Source organism: Artemia franciscana, chromosome 11 (assembly GCF_032884065.1).
Source record: "Artemia franciscana chromosome 11, ASM3288406v1, whole genome shotgun sequence".
Taxonomy (NCBI): Eukaryota; Metazoa; Arthropoda; class Branchiopoda; order Anostraca; family Artemiidae; genus Artemia; species Artemia franciscana.
Window position 1 is genome coordinate 42,472,925 of NC_088873.1, and position 13,262 is coordinate 42,486,186.

At 33.5% G+C, this 13,262-nt stretch overlaps 1 protein-coding gene across 2 annotated transcripts in view; it reads left to right on the forward strand.

Annotated features, from left to right (window-relative positions):
* LOC136033249 (IQ motif and SEC7 domain-containing protein 1-like) overlaps window positions 1-13,262 on the forward strand; it is a 359,466-nt gene that overhangs the window by 128,773 nt on the left and 217,431 nt on the right. Inside the window, exon 1 of one of the 2 annotated variants that reach the window (XM_065713984.1) lies at window positions 6,165-6,296. The exons of the other annotated variant lie outside the window; for it this stretch is intronic. The gene's annotated coding sequence lies outside the window, so the exon portion shown is untranslated. Of the gene's footprint in view, window positions 1-6,164; window positions 6,297-13,262 lie in introns of those variants that run through there. 2 annotated transcript variants of the gene reach the window in all.

Genomic DNA, 13,262 nt, shown 5'->3' on the forward strand with positions numbered 1-13,262 from the left:
CCTCCCCCCCCTCAATAGCCACTCCAGGTATATTATAGAACTGAATGTGGACACATGCAGATGAAATTGGATGAGATACAACGAAATTTACATAAACTCTTAAGTATTTTAAAAATATGTCGTTTCACTAGGTTTTTTTTTTTTTTTTTGGTCGGCTCACTTGAGGACAAATATGATAATAGATGAATTAAAAATGGTTAATATAAGAATTAGGGGAATAAAATAGAGCTGGTAATTTGGCTTTCTTTTCATATTTAGGATTCTACCACTAGCTGGAACAAGTTCATGTGCTCAATAGCAACACGAAGAAAGTTTCTTAGTCTTTTTTTTTGTTTTCTCTAAAGCTTATACTGTGAAACAACGCCTTCTGCGCTACCGCGATTGATTTTTTCTTATTAATATCTGGTCCAAAGATAATGGTAACTTATAAGAGTAAGAAATGGTGCTAGTGTTGACAAAAAATTATCAGCATCGTCTAGAGTTTGGCAATACTTTCTCATTTCTGCTTTTCTCTAAAACATACACTGTACAACAACACATTCTGTGTTACCGCAATTGATTTTTTCTTATCAATAGCTGTTCCAAAGAGTATGCTAACTTATAACAGTGGCAACTGGCGCTAATGTTGAAATAACTACAGTACCATCTAGCATCTCGCAATACTTCACACTTTTTCCAGTGTAATAATAAGAATAACCAATTTAATTAGTGCAACTGGTAAAATTAGAGTAGTAATAAGTGTTTGATCTCAGTTTTTGTAAAAAAAAAAATCACAAAGCTTGAAAAATGTCAAATGTCACCTAACACTAGATGGTGTTGATAGTTTTTTGTCGACACTAGCGCCAATCCACTAGAGGAATCCTTTTCATTTTTTAACTCATTCTCGAAAACGAATAAAATTGTGAAATACACCCTTTTCCATAATACAGTGATCACATCAATCATCAGCCTATCACCAGCCAGCTTGTCAATCATCAACCCTACAATTACTATCTGGTATAACTGACAAATGAGCAGATTGTTGTGCTGGGATGCAGTACGCGGAACGGGATACTTAATTAATATAAAAAATAAACTTCCGAAAAAGAAGTTTTTTAAAGAAAAGTAAAGGCCAAATTAAATGTAAGACCAGGGGAAATAGATAACTACAATAACTCAAACTCAGAACGACCAGAAATTACTATTAAAGAATAAATGAAACCGAAAAAGAACAGAAATTAAATAAACAATCATAGCAAAAATAATATACAACAGGTACTAATATAAATGAATAGATAAATCTTAAAACGAGCGAAACTTAAATTGAATATGCAAATCAAGCTTGAAACGAACAAAAACCACTACAAACTAGAGCTTGGATTTTGCCTCCTTCTCTCACTGTAAAAGTCTAAAACCAACTGCGCAATTGGCGCTTTACTGAAAACTAACTGAAACTGAAAACTTGAACAGCCTTGGAAAGTACAAATAAAATCATACTGAATATTTGATATATAATGATAAGAGTTGTTGAAAGATCATTAGTTCAAGATTTTATTTCACTGTAATCTTATTTTCATTTTCAATGCCGTAATAATTGGGAAAGAAAATATTTGTAATATAATTCGTTTTCAGTGAAGCGCCTATGACGCAGTAGGCCTTAGAGTTTTATAGTTAAGAAAGGCAGTATCCAAACTCTTGTTTGCAGTGAAACTATAGTTGTCGTGAGTAGTCTTGGGAAATTTAACTGAATATTTGATACATAATGATATTAATTATTGAAAGCTCATCAGTTCAAAATATAATTTTACTATAATTTTCATGTTATATTTTACAATACTTATTGCAATACTGTAAATATTGTAATAAGTACAAAAGACAATATTTGTAACACAATTTGTTTTCAGTTTGTAAAAAAATTATGAGATGCAATTGCGATTGTAATATTCCTTGCCGAGCCTGGGATTGAACCTAGCACCTTCAATTAGGAGGCACAGTCTCTTCCACTAGGCCAGTACAAGGTGACATTGTGTATTTTTTTCAAGGATGATGTTAATTGGTGGAACCATAATTTGCTATCAATATTCACTTCATGTTGTCGTTTTGGTATGCATATTAATTAATACGACCATGTTGTCATTAAAGTAGTTTAGATGGAACTCTTTTTTTAATGCTTTTTCTGCCAAAAGTTAACGTTGGAATGAAGTGTTTGATTTTAGAGTTAGATTAGAATTTTTAGATTATAATAGTTAGCTTCAAGATTTATTCAGTAATTTTAAGTTTATATATTAGGTAAGTTTTAAATGCAATTGAATATTTAGAATGTATCGGTTTATGATTAAATATAATTTTAGGGATCATGGAAATAATATAGGATTTTGTACGATTTTAGAAAGGTTATTTAGTTTAGATTAGAAGTACATGAGACTTAGATAACGAGATTTTAAGTCTCAGATTTGAATTCGAGGAATTTATTCTGTAAATTGAGGGGATACGATTCGCCTGGATTGTGTAATGTTTGATTTTAGAGAATTTTTTTTAGGATTGTTGTAGCTACCCAATAACACAAGGCCCAGCAAAAGCAGAATATGATGAAATGTGATGTATTTAAAAATTAAACTGTGTTATTTTTTTTGTCTTTTTTTATTTATGTAAATGTAGTGAAAAGTGTTTAATATGTTTTAAGAAAAGTGAAAGTGTTTTAAAGTTGAAAAAAATATATATATGTTGAAAATATGTATTTTAATGGTATGTTATAGGCCAAATGAATGGGAGCAGCCCCTTGCCGCCGTTGGTAGCTAGAATATGCACGTACGCAGGGGGGGTCTTTGGGCCCGGCTCCCCCCTCCCCGAAATTTTGTGAAATTTTTAATTTCCCCATGGTTTCTTGGGACTTCTGGCAAAAGTAGGACATTTATTAAGACTCTAGATACATGTGTGAAGCCTTTTTTGGTGGATTTCACAGCATGCAATTACCCGGTGGAGTCACTGCCCAATTATTAACCCATTTTCTTTCTAACTTTTTACCCTCTTGGAAGTAATTAGCAATTGTACTGTTATTTTTTTTGTAAAGTGAGTTTGCTTTCCGCAGCAAAATAGAATTATCCTTGATATTAGGGCGTTTATCCCCCTTTTCTGGATAAAATACAGCTTTTAATGGATCAATTTTGGAAACTATAATTTTTCATTAAAATCTACGTTTTGCAATAGAAGAACTACCCCCAACAGCACCCATATTTCTCTGTTAACCCTAAAATTTCCCTTTCAATGGGATATAATAGATTAATCACTGGTTCTAAATCGCTATGAACCTAACCTGAGCCTAAAACGTACTTTTGAGGCTTCAGTCTTCTTCCCCCGTCCGCTACAATACTACAGATTAAAGTTAATCTGTATTTTCTGAATTACGTGCTTTTTGCATTACTGAATAAAAAAAGTGCTACTTTATATCTGCTGTTTAAAAGGTTTTGCCCCCCCCCCGAAAAAAAATTCCAGCATACGTGCCTGATATATAGGCCTATATATATATATATATATATATATATATATATATATATATATATATATATATATATATATATATATATATATACAATTCAGTATATATATACAATTTCATTTAGAATGAGCCCTCTCGCGTCACTCTAGGACCACTGAGTCGATAAAATCACCACAGGGGGAAAAGAACAAAAAAACAAATAAACACGCATCCGTGATCTGTCTTCTGGCAAAAAATGCGAAATACCATTTTTCGCATTGGTACCAGACACCTATTCAAAAATTAAACTTAATGGCGTATGTTACAGGTTTTTCTAAACATATAGAAACGATCGAATAAATTGGGGGAGGAGCGATCAGGGTACATGTGTTCCTTGAGTTTTTGTCACTCGCCTCCAAATTATGAAAAATACCTTTTTTTCAGGTGGGGGTATTTTCATGAAAAAATGTCCTTTTTGGTATTTTAATTTGAAAAATTAAAAAAACACGAAAAATCTACCCCACCTCTAGATTTTGAAAAAATACATTTTATCCCCAGCCCTCCTAAATTGTTGTGAATTAATGCCACTGGTCGAAACAGTGAAAGACAGAAAAATTTACGGAAGATGCTGAAAATGTGAAAAATAATAGCAAGCTTCTTATATTCCAAGGGGGTCCTCGAAGGTCCTATTCTTATGCATATAGATGGTGCTAATCCCTTGAACCCCGATGAAAATTCTAAGAATCATTATTTAGGACTGGTCCCTTGAGTATACACCCCCTCTTAAAGATCAAAGTTTCACGGTAATCCGTGTCAGAAAAGAAATGTCCTTTTCACAATTTGCGTATATTGAGTTTTTAAGACCTTGAAAAAAAATTACTTGGTCTCCACCCCCCATCCATCGCAATATGTTATAATCTGAAGTTTTCCTGCTGCAATGAGGCAGATGAAATAGTGAAGGCTAACAGATTCTTCCCAACCATTAGTTTCGGGGGAGGGGGCTTTTTCATGATTTGTCTAGGGCAGAAAAGCCAACCCTTGGTAGTTGGTAGGCACCCCTTTTGGGGTGCCAACCCCCTCAAAAATTTGTTGATGCCTACTCGCCCCTGTAGACATTTGGATTACTTAAAACTGATTGTGCAGAAGGTTGCTCCTTAAAAAAGCAGTCGTATCTGTGTTTTTAACCCCGTTCTTTAGCACTAAGACCTTACTTCTAAGATCTTACATCTTTCTCCACTGATTACCGCTCTTTAGTTCATCATGCAGAAAGTTCATCATGATTATGATTATGATGATGATGATGATTATGATTATTATGATACCGCTGATGATGATTACCGCATGATTACAGCTTTTTAGTTCATCATTGTTCTAAGATTTTACTGCTCACTGATGTTAGCGAAAAGTGCAAAGAACGCCATTTTCTACCAAATTCAAAACAAATTTGCCATTTTCGAAGCCAAGGGGGATAATTTTTTTTACATTAATTATTCCAATAAAATTATTGAAAAAAACGAAAAAAATGAAAAAAATTCCCAGTTTTTAAATCAATTATATAGATATTATCAAATCTATCAGCAACTGAATGAAGTTTATTGGTTTAAGGATATGGACTTTCCTTTAAATCAAATAAAAAAAAAACAAGTCTTTTAGCTGAAATTAAGGAGCGATATTAAATCTTAAAACGAACAGAAATTACTCCGTATATGAAAGGGACTATTCCCTCCTCAACACCCCGCTGTTTACGCTAAAGTCTTTTACTGTTTTCAAAAGTAGAGTTGAGGGAAAAAGTATTGTTTTAAAAAGCAGAGTTAAGAGAAGGAGTCAAACTTTAGCGTAAAGAGCGGGGCGCTGAGAAGGGAATAGCCCCTTTCATATACGGAGTAATTTCTATTCGTTTTAAGATTTAATGTCGCTCCCTACTTTCAGTTAAAAAACTTGTTTTTTTATTTAATTTCTGAACGTTTTCGAATTAATGCATGTTTTGATTTTGGCTCCCTGTACATGAATAATTAAAACGAAATTTGCATATTAATTTTTTTTTGGGGGGGGGCTAAATGGCTTTCTCATAGTTTAGCTCGAATGATTTTGAGGAAAAAGAACCGGAGGAGGAGGCCTAGTTACCCTCCAATTTTTTGGTTATTTAGAAAGGCAACTAGAACTTTTAATTTTTTACGAAAGTTTTTATTAATAAAAAATATATACAAAACTTACGAATTAACTTACTTTACTTTGGGCAACAACCCCTCATCCTGAAAAAATATTAATTTGAACGTCCATGGTGATACATTATATTCTATCACTATGCATTGCAATCCAACAGTTTATTGTCCTATCTGATCTTTGCGATCCGAATTCCTGAGCGTCTCTCGTATAATACATAAGTACCAATAGTTCTTTATGCAACCTAATATTTATCCTCAGGTTTGAGGTTCTAGCTGAACTTTTGACTGTCAACTACCATGTATGGACTTCTATCACCTTTACGGGACCATCCCAATTATTCAATTTTAATTTCAATATTCAATATTTTCTCAAAATAAATCCAACTATTTGAAGCCATCAATTTTCAATTTTCTTTATCAATACACTCAGAGAGTAAGAGAAAATGCCTCTGTATATTCTATGGGGATTTCTGGGCGCATGTTTATTTTCCAAGATTGTAGTAAAAGGATATTCGATTTCTAGTCTAGGGATATTTTTCACCGGGATTGTTTACGAGAGTGGGGTTTCTACAATAGTTCCTGCATTATAATAACACTTATTGGTTTATGGTTGGATTGATTCGTACCTGTTAGACTGGATACCTTCATCAGTTTTTAGTTTCTATAGGGCAACAATAGTGAGTGACATTTTCCTGACGATTAGAAATTAAAGCAATAATTTAACGATTTTTCCTCCTATTAAATCCAATTTCTAATTTTTTGCTATTCCTTATTTTTTTCTCTAAAATCATTATTTACGACTGGTCCCTTGAGTATTCCACCTCTCTTAAAGATCAAAGTTTCACGGTAATGCATAAGAAAGCAGTCGTATCTGTGTTATTAACCCCGTTCTTTTGCAATAAGACCTTAAGACCTAAAACTATTCTGATTAGTGAGATAACGATTTTTCCTCCTATTAAATCCAATTTCTAATTTTTGTATTCCTTATTTATTTTTTTTAGAATCATTATTTAGGACTGGTCCCTTGAGTATACCCCCTCTCTTAAAGATCAAAGTTTCACGATAATCCGTGTCAGAAAAGAAATGTCCTTTTTACAATTTACAAATATTGAGTTTCTAAGACCTTACTCCCCGGTAATTGCTTGGTCTGCACCCCTCTTCCTCCAAAACTAATATGTCACGATCTGAAGTTCCTGCTGCAATGAGGCTGATATGAAATAGTGAAGACTAACAGATCCTTCCCAGCCATTCGGAGGGGCTTTTTCATGATTTGTCTAGCGCAGAAAAGCCTACCCTTGGTAGTTGGTAGGCACCCCTTCTGGGGGTGTCAACCATGAGAAATTCTTTAAAGATTTTTCCCTCAACAACGGAAGCCACGTGGTTCTGTATTGTTTTATTGTGAATATGCTGGTATGTAGAAAGGATGAAGAATACACTGTTGATTTGATCCAAAACATTGAAAAGCCTGGGCATAATATTGCAGGTTTCCCAACCCCTTCAAAAATCTATTGATGCCTACTCGCCCCTGTAGACATTTTGATTACTTAAAACTGATTGTGCAGAAGGTAGTTGCTCAAAAAAGCAGTTGGTTCTGTGTTATTAACCCCGTTCTTTAGCACTAAGACCTTACTTCTAAGATCTTACATCTTTCTACACAGTTACCGCTCTTTAGTTCATCATGCAGAAAGTTCATCATGATAATGATTATGATGATGATTATGATGATGCCGCTGATTAATTGTTCTAAGATTTTACTGCTCACTAATGTTAACAAAAAGTGCAAAGAACGCCATGTTCTGCCAAATTCAAAACAAATTCGCCATTTTCGAAGCCAAGGGGGAAAATTTTTTTTGTTTACATTAATTATATCAATGAAATTATTGAAAAAAAAACGATCTTTTGAATGAAATTTCCCAGTTTTTAAATCAATTATATAAATATAATCAAATATATCTGCGACTTAATGAAGTTTATTGGTTTATGGATATGGACTTTCCTTTAAATTTTCTTTAAAACCGTTTTCTATCGAAATATGTAAGATCTTAGCAAAATGATGAGCAAAAGAACGGCCTTACTATAATAACATCTCGTCGTATTTTAATGTATTGGTTTTCATGGTTAAGCTATTGTATATATTGGTTTGATTTTTCTTTTTATTCTTTTTTAATTCTTTCTTTCTCAACGCTGAGTACGCCTTGTTGTATACAACCGAAATATTCGTTTGATTGTTGTCTTTTTACTTCCAACTTGCCATAGACCCGTTGTTTTTCCAGATTTCTTCTTTGGTTTACCAAAGTTGGCAAAGCCGAAGTTGAGGCTCGCAAAATGATTTTTAAAATACCGAATGTTTTTCAAGAGGAAGAAATTCATAGAATAGCAAATAATAAGATCTCGAAATTCCAAATGACTATTCCTTGACATACCCCCTCCCCTCCTCCTGCTCACAAAAGCTCAGCTTCACAAAATACTGTTTAATGCTCTCACTCTTTATAATAGAAACTTTTATTGACTCAATGTTTTATAATTGCAAATACAAAAGAATTTGCTGAATAAGGTCCAATAATTATGCTTTTGGTGATGAAATACCTCTCCATAGTCTTTGGGTAAAGGGCTTTAAGTTACACAATTATAATCCTACAATACCAAATAGATTGATTTTGATTTTCAGCCGCCGTAGTCAGTTATTAGCGCGTCAGCACAGCTTAGATACCAATATTGGTATCTAAGCTGTGCGCGTTAGTCTTTGAATCAGAACGGCAAGGGTTCAGTTCCTTAATCAGACATTTTCCTTTTTTCAAACATGGTTTTGTGCCTTATATATGATTATTTTTCAGCTGATTCACTCTTTTTGTATATTTTTGGGTGAATTGGGAAATGTTCCATACACTATTTTTTGAAGAAATTACGCCCCGCACCCAAACCCCTTGCCACTTAGGTGTTGAAGATGGGTAAACATATGGTTCTGGAACTACTCAAAGTTGTATTTTCAAAGAAGGATTACTTATTGTTATAGTCATTTATTAATATTATTTCCTTTTTTTACTATTTAATAGACAGAATAAATTATTTCTAATGTATTTAGAGAAATCATAGCACTAAGAACCTATTTGTATTTTTTTCTCTTTGATTTTTTTTTTTAGTTGTCAGGTTACTTTCCCACTTTTTCTTGTTTATTGCTATACCACACCTGTATGTCTAAAGTTGCCTGGTGTTTATCAGGGGGGGGGGAGATGTTTAGTAAAATAAGTTAGACAAACCAACTTTGTTCTTAGGTTTTGAAAACCTAAAAATATTCTTTAGAAAAATAGTTGCTCTTTCCTAACACTCGAGGTTGCACACCTTCAACAATCGTGTACACTATTTTGTGCAGAATGTATTTCTCGGCATTTTCTGAAAAACGATCAGAAATCAGATAAGTTTTTCAACTGAAATTAAGGAGTGACATTAAAACTTAAAATGAACAGAAATTATTCTGTATGTGAGGGGGATGCCCCCTCCCCCCAAAAAATAAAAAAGTTCCTTGCAGTGTTGCTTCTGCACTAAATTTCAATTAAAAATGGGCAAAGATTAATTTAAAAAACAAAGTTTTCTGAGGGAAGTAAAGAGTGAAGTTGAAACTTAGAATGAACAAAAGTTATTGTTTCACAGAATATCTAACATATATCAATAAACTGGTACAAATAAACCAAACAATCATATTTCCCTATGCTTTTCGGATGATAAAAAACTAGCGCTTTACTGAAAACACAAAACAATATAGGATTTTTGGTACAGTAAAAGCAAACCAATTAAGGAAACTTTTTACCGTACAAATATAAAGCATTTTAGGATTGTTTCTCCATTTTTCTTTTTGTTTAATTTGGTAACACTTCTGCACAATGGTTCAGTCCAATGATTGACTCTTGTTTTCGTTCTGAAAAGTGAAAACCATCTTAATAGTAGATAGTAGACTATAGACAAGCTTTAAAAATTGTATCATTACTGGAAATTTCTGTTGTATAGAAAAAAATTACCGGACTTTCAGAGTTCATATTATAGTTTAGTTGGTCTTCATTTTGAGTAATACTAAAGTGTATTTCTTATAATTTAAAATTGTTTGTTACTCACTATTGGCATTATAGCTGGTGAGACCGAAATGTTACCTAATAAATCAATCCAATATTTGTGTATGCTGTTCAGTGACTTTGCGGTTACTAAAAAGTATTTATTTAATGCTTATTTTTTAAGATAATTTTAATTGTGTACTGAAAGTTACTGATAAGGCTATGAAAAGCTTTATAGATTAGTTTGTTGTTGTTGTCAGGCTACGTACTCACTTTTAACTAATAAATCAACACTCTTATTTTCTTATAATTGGTTTTTGTGTTTTCAGTAAAGCGCTATTTCTCCATAATCCTTCAAACATAGGAAAATATGATTATTTGGTTTACTTGTAATAGTTTTATTGATATACGTTAGATAGACTGTGAAGCAATGATTCTGTTTGTTTTAAGTTTCCACTTCACTATTTACTTCCCTTAAAAAACTTTGTTTATTTTTTTTTTTGAATTAATCACCTAACAGAGGTCCGTTGGAAAAACTTTGAAACACTGGGGTAAACTTTGAGTTATGGCAGTAAAGTAGAAATTAAATGAAGACTTATCTACTGAATTTCCATTTATAGGGGTAATTTTTCGGGTCACTTCAACTTACAAAGGTAAAATAAAACCGCAAAAATTATTTTAAGTAGATTATTTTAAGTAATTATTTTAAGTAAATTATTTTAAGTAAATTATTTTAAGTAAATTAAGTAAATTTTTAAGTAAAAAATTATTTTAAGTTTGTTTAAAATTATTTAAGCAAAATTTGATTTTTTTTTTTCTTAGACAGGCTTTTTCCAAGGGGATTGAAAATCACTTGAGATATCGAGTATTTCAAGTTATCAAGGTTTGAGTTATCAAGATTCGATTATGCTAGTTTAGCCCTTAAAATCCCCCAGCAGTGGATTTTTTTTTTTCTTTATTAAAATCCTGCTAGCAGGCTTGTATAAGGAACTTCAGGCCGGAGCTTTTGCCCCCTGAAATTCCAGATCTAAATGAATAAAGCGAGAATAGGCTCTGTATAAAAAAAAGGTATATTAGAATATGAATTGGTTGGATTAGTATGCATAATCGTGCTGTCTAAACTTTTTTAAGTGAAAGTAGTGGTAGCTTGGCCCTTAAAATTTCCTAGTCGTATGATTTTTCTGTCTCTTTCTTTAAATAAAATTCGACTAGCAGACTTCTGTAAAGGGCTTCAGACTATTCTTTTTCCTGAAATTCCTAGAATTTTAGGATTTTACACATAATTTCTTACATATATTTTCTACGTAAATCGCCTTTATAATCTTCAATTAAATGAGCCCGTACAACCCCAGTTGTAACCTTTTCGTGTCAATTCCTCAAAACAAAACCTGTTAGGCTTGTAAGGGCCCCAGAATATGTCTCTTGTCTGAAATTTCAAGGACATTTTTATTCTACCCTATAATCTTCGACATGTTTTCACATAACCCTTTTTGTTTTTCAATCAAATTTGCTTCAAATGTTGTCCCACCTCTTCCCTTACAAAAGAAATATAGCGTACGTTCTTAAGTCATGGTGTTAAATTTTCAATTTAAATTATGGAAAGTCATAATGCAATAAAAAATAAATACGACATAAGCATGAATTATATCTAATACATCACATAAATATGTTGTGTTTGTCGATATCAGACAAATAAATCATAATTTGGTAATCATTTACATGGTCAGTGTTAAGTCGATATATTACCATCGATCCATACATGAAGAAGAAAAAATGGCCATAATTTGATAATGATATATTTCCATCATCACTTTCTAATAATTAATGACGATTAGACCTTCACGGAACTAGCCTATGGATGTCTGGTTTTAGGCATGGGTTTGTGGAAACAAAAAAAAAGGAGTGCTCTTGATTTGTAATAATCTTTCTTGGCAAGAATATTAAGTTGCTTTTATTGGGAATATTTTAATTGGCAAAGCCTGAAACCTGATTATTATTTCTTATGAAGCAAGATAAATAAATAAAAACAAATAATTAACACAACCATGGTTACCACAAAGGAGAGACCAGGGGGAGATATAATCCATCCTGGAAAGTTGGAAAATAATAAAAATTTCACTTTGAGACCTATTTATTTACCCCCTCTGCCCTCAGGCCTATTTAAAACTGAGTCATTTTCATTTTAATGAAGTTACGTTAAATTACCTTAACTGTGCCGCCAGATCCGTCTGTGCCGCCAGAGGCACCCAGGGCATCCACGAGACCTCACCAATGTTTTCTGAATTGGGAATCTGCGTATATGTCTTCCCAATCGGGTTGTAAAGAAGCATGGATACTGTGAAGATCAGACTGGTATGTTCGACGCAAAGTGTTCCGAGATCTCTCCCTTCTTTGACTTCCGTTTGGGTGCCAGTGTAAAGTGGCTTTTGGGATCTGAGTTTCCTGCATTTGGAGAACATGGCCCAAGTATCTCCACCTCCGAGTTCTAATGATATCTGTCACCAGAGGCTGGTTGGCAAGTTTGTGGACAAACGTTCCAGAATCCAAATTTGAAGGAACTTTTTGCTGTCAAAATCGCGTCCGGGGGCATGCGGTTGTCATCGAAAATCAATCAGATCCGAGGTTATTCTCAATAGATGTTTCTGTTGCTTAGGATTTTTTTGCAGGAGTGGGTCGCAAGCCCACAGCCCAACCCTGCCTTTTTATCCTGGCTTGGGACAGGCTTCGAAACGATGAGGAAGATTTGTTTTATTTTTTCAGAATAATTGTGCAACGATAGTTCTAGGCATTCGTTTGACAGACTGTATACCAAGCAGCAACATGTACGAAAGATATGGGTCGATCCCACTTTCTGGGGCTATACTGAACGAAAAGTTAAGGTAGTTAGACCAGCTTTCAAGGATGAAGGAGGACATGAATGATGAAGGATGAAGAATGAAGGATGAATGATGAAGGATGAAGGAGGAAGAATGCCAAAAATCAAGATTGCTAACCATCCATCTGAGGCCAAATGAAAAGCTGCTAGTGCCAGAATTGGGTGGGAATAGGTCACTGAGAAAATTTTAAAGGAAATGGGACTTCATGATAGGGGGTAAAGAGTAAGGCTTTAAATATATTGGTTGAAGTAGGAGTGTGTACGGATGTATTGGCCTCAGTCGGCTTGGTGCTGCAGTGAGTTGTAGCAGCAGCAGTAGTAGTAAGACCTTTAGTGAACTTTGACTCTTTAGGCTTTGAAGAACTTGGGAAAATGTGTCTAAACTCGAAAAAAGTCATGATCAAGGGCATATCCAGAAAACGCTGTTCGGTGGGAGGGCACATTTTTCGGGTGAGTTTTACAAAAAAAAACTTTTTAAAAACGCACCAAAAATTTGCTTGTTTCCATTTTGGTTAGGTTTTTATGAGTCAAACAATTGTTTTTATTTGTTTTTGGGTTTGGAGGGGGGCTTAAATCCGGCAGTCTTCTGGATATGGCCTCAGTCATAATATAAATTTAGATTCTAATCAAATCAAAATGTTTTAAAAACCTAGCTTCAATAAAAAGGTAGGCTAAAACCAAGATTAAGAAAACAATTTTCTTAACCGAAGTTAAGACTGTGGTTA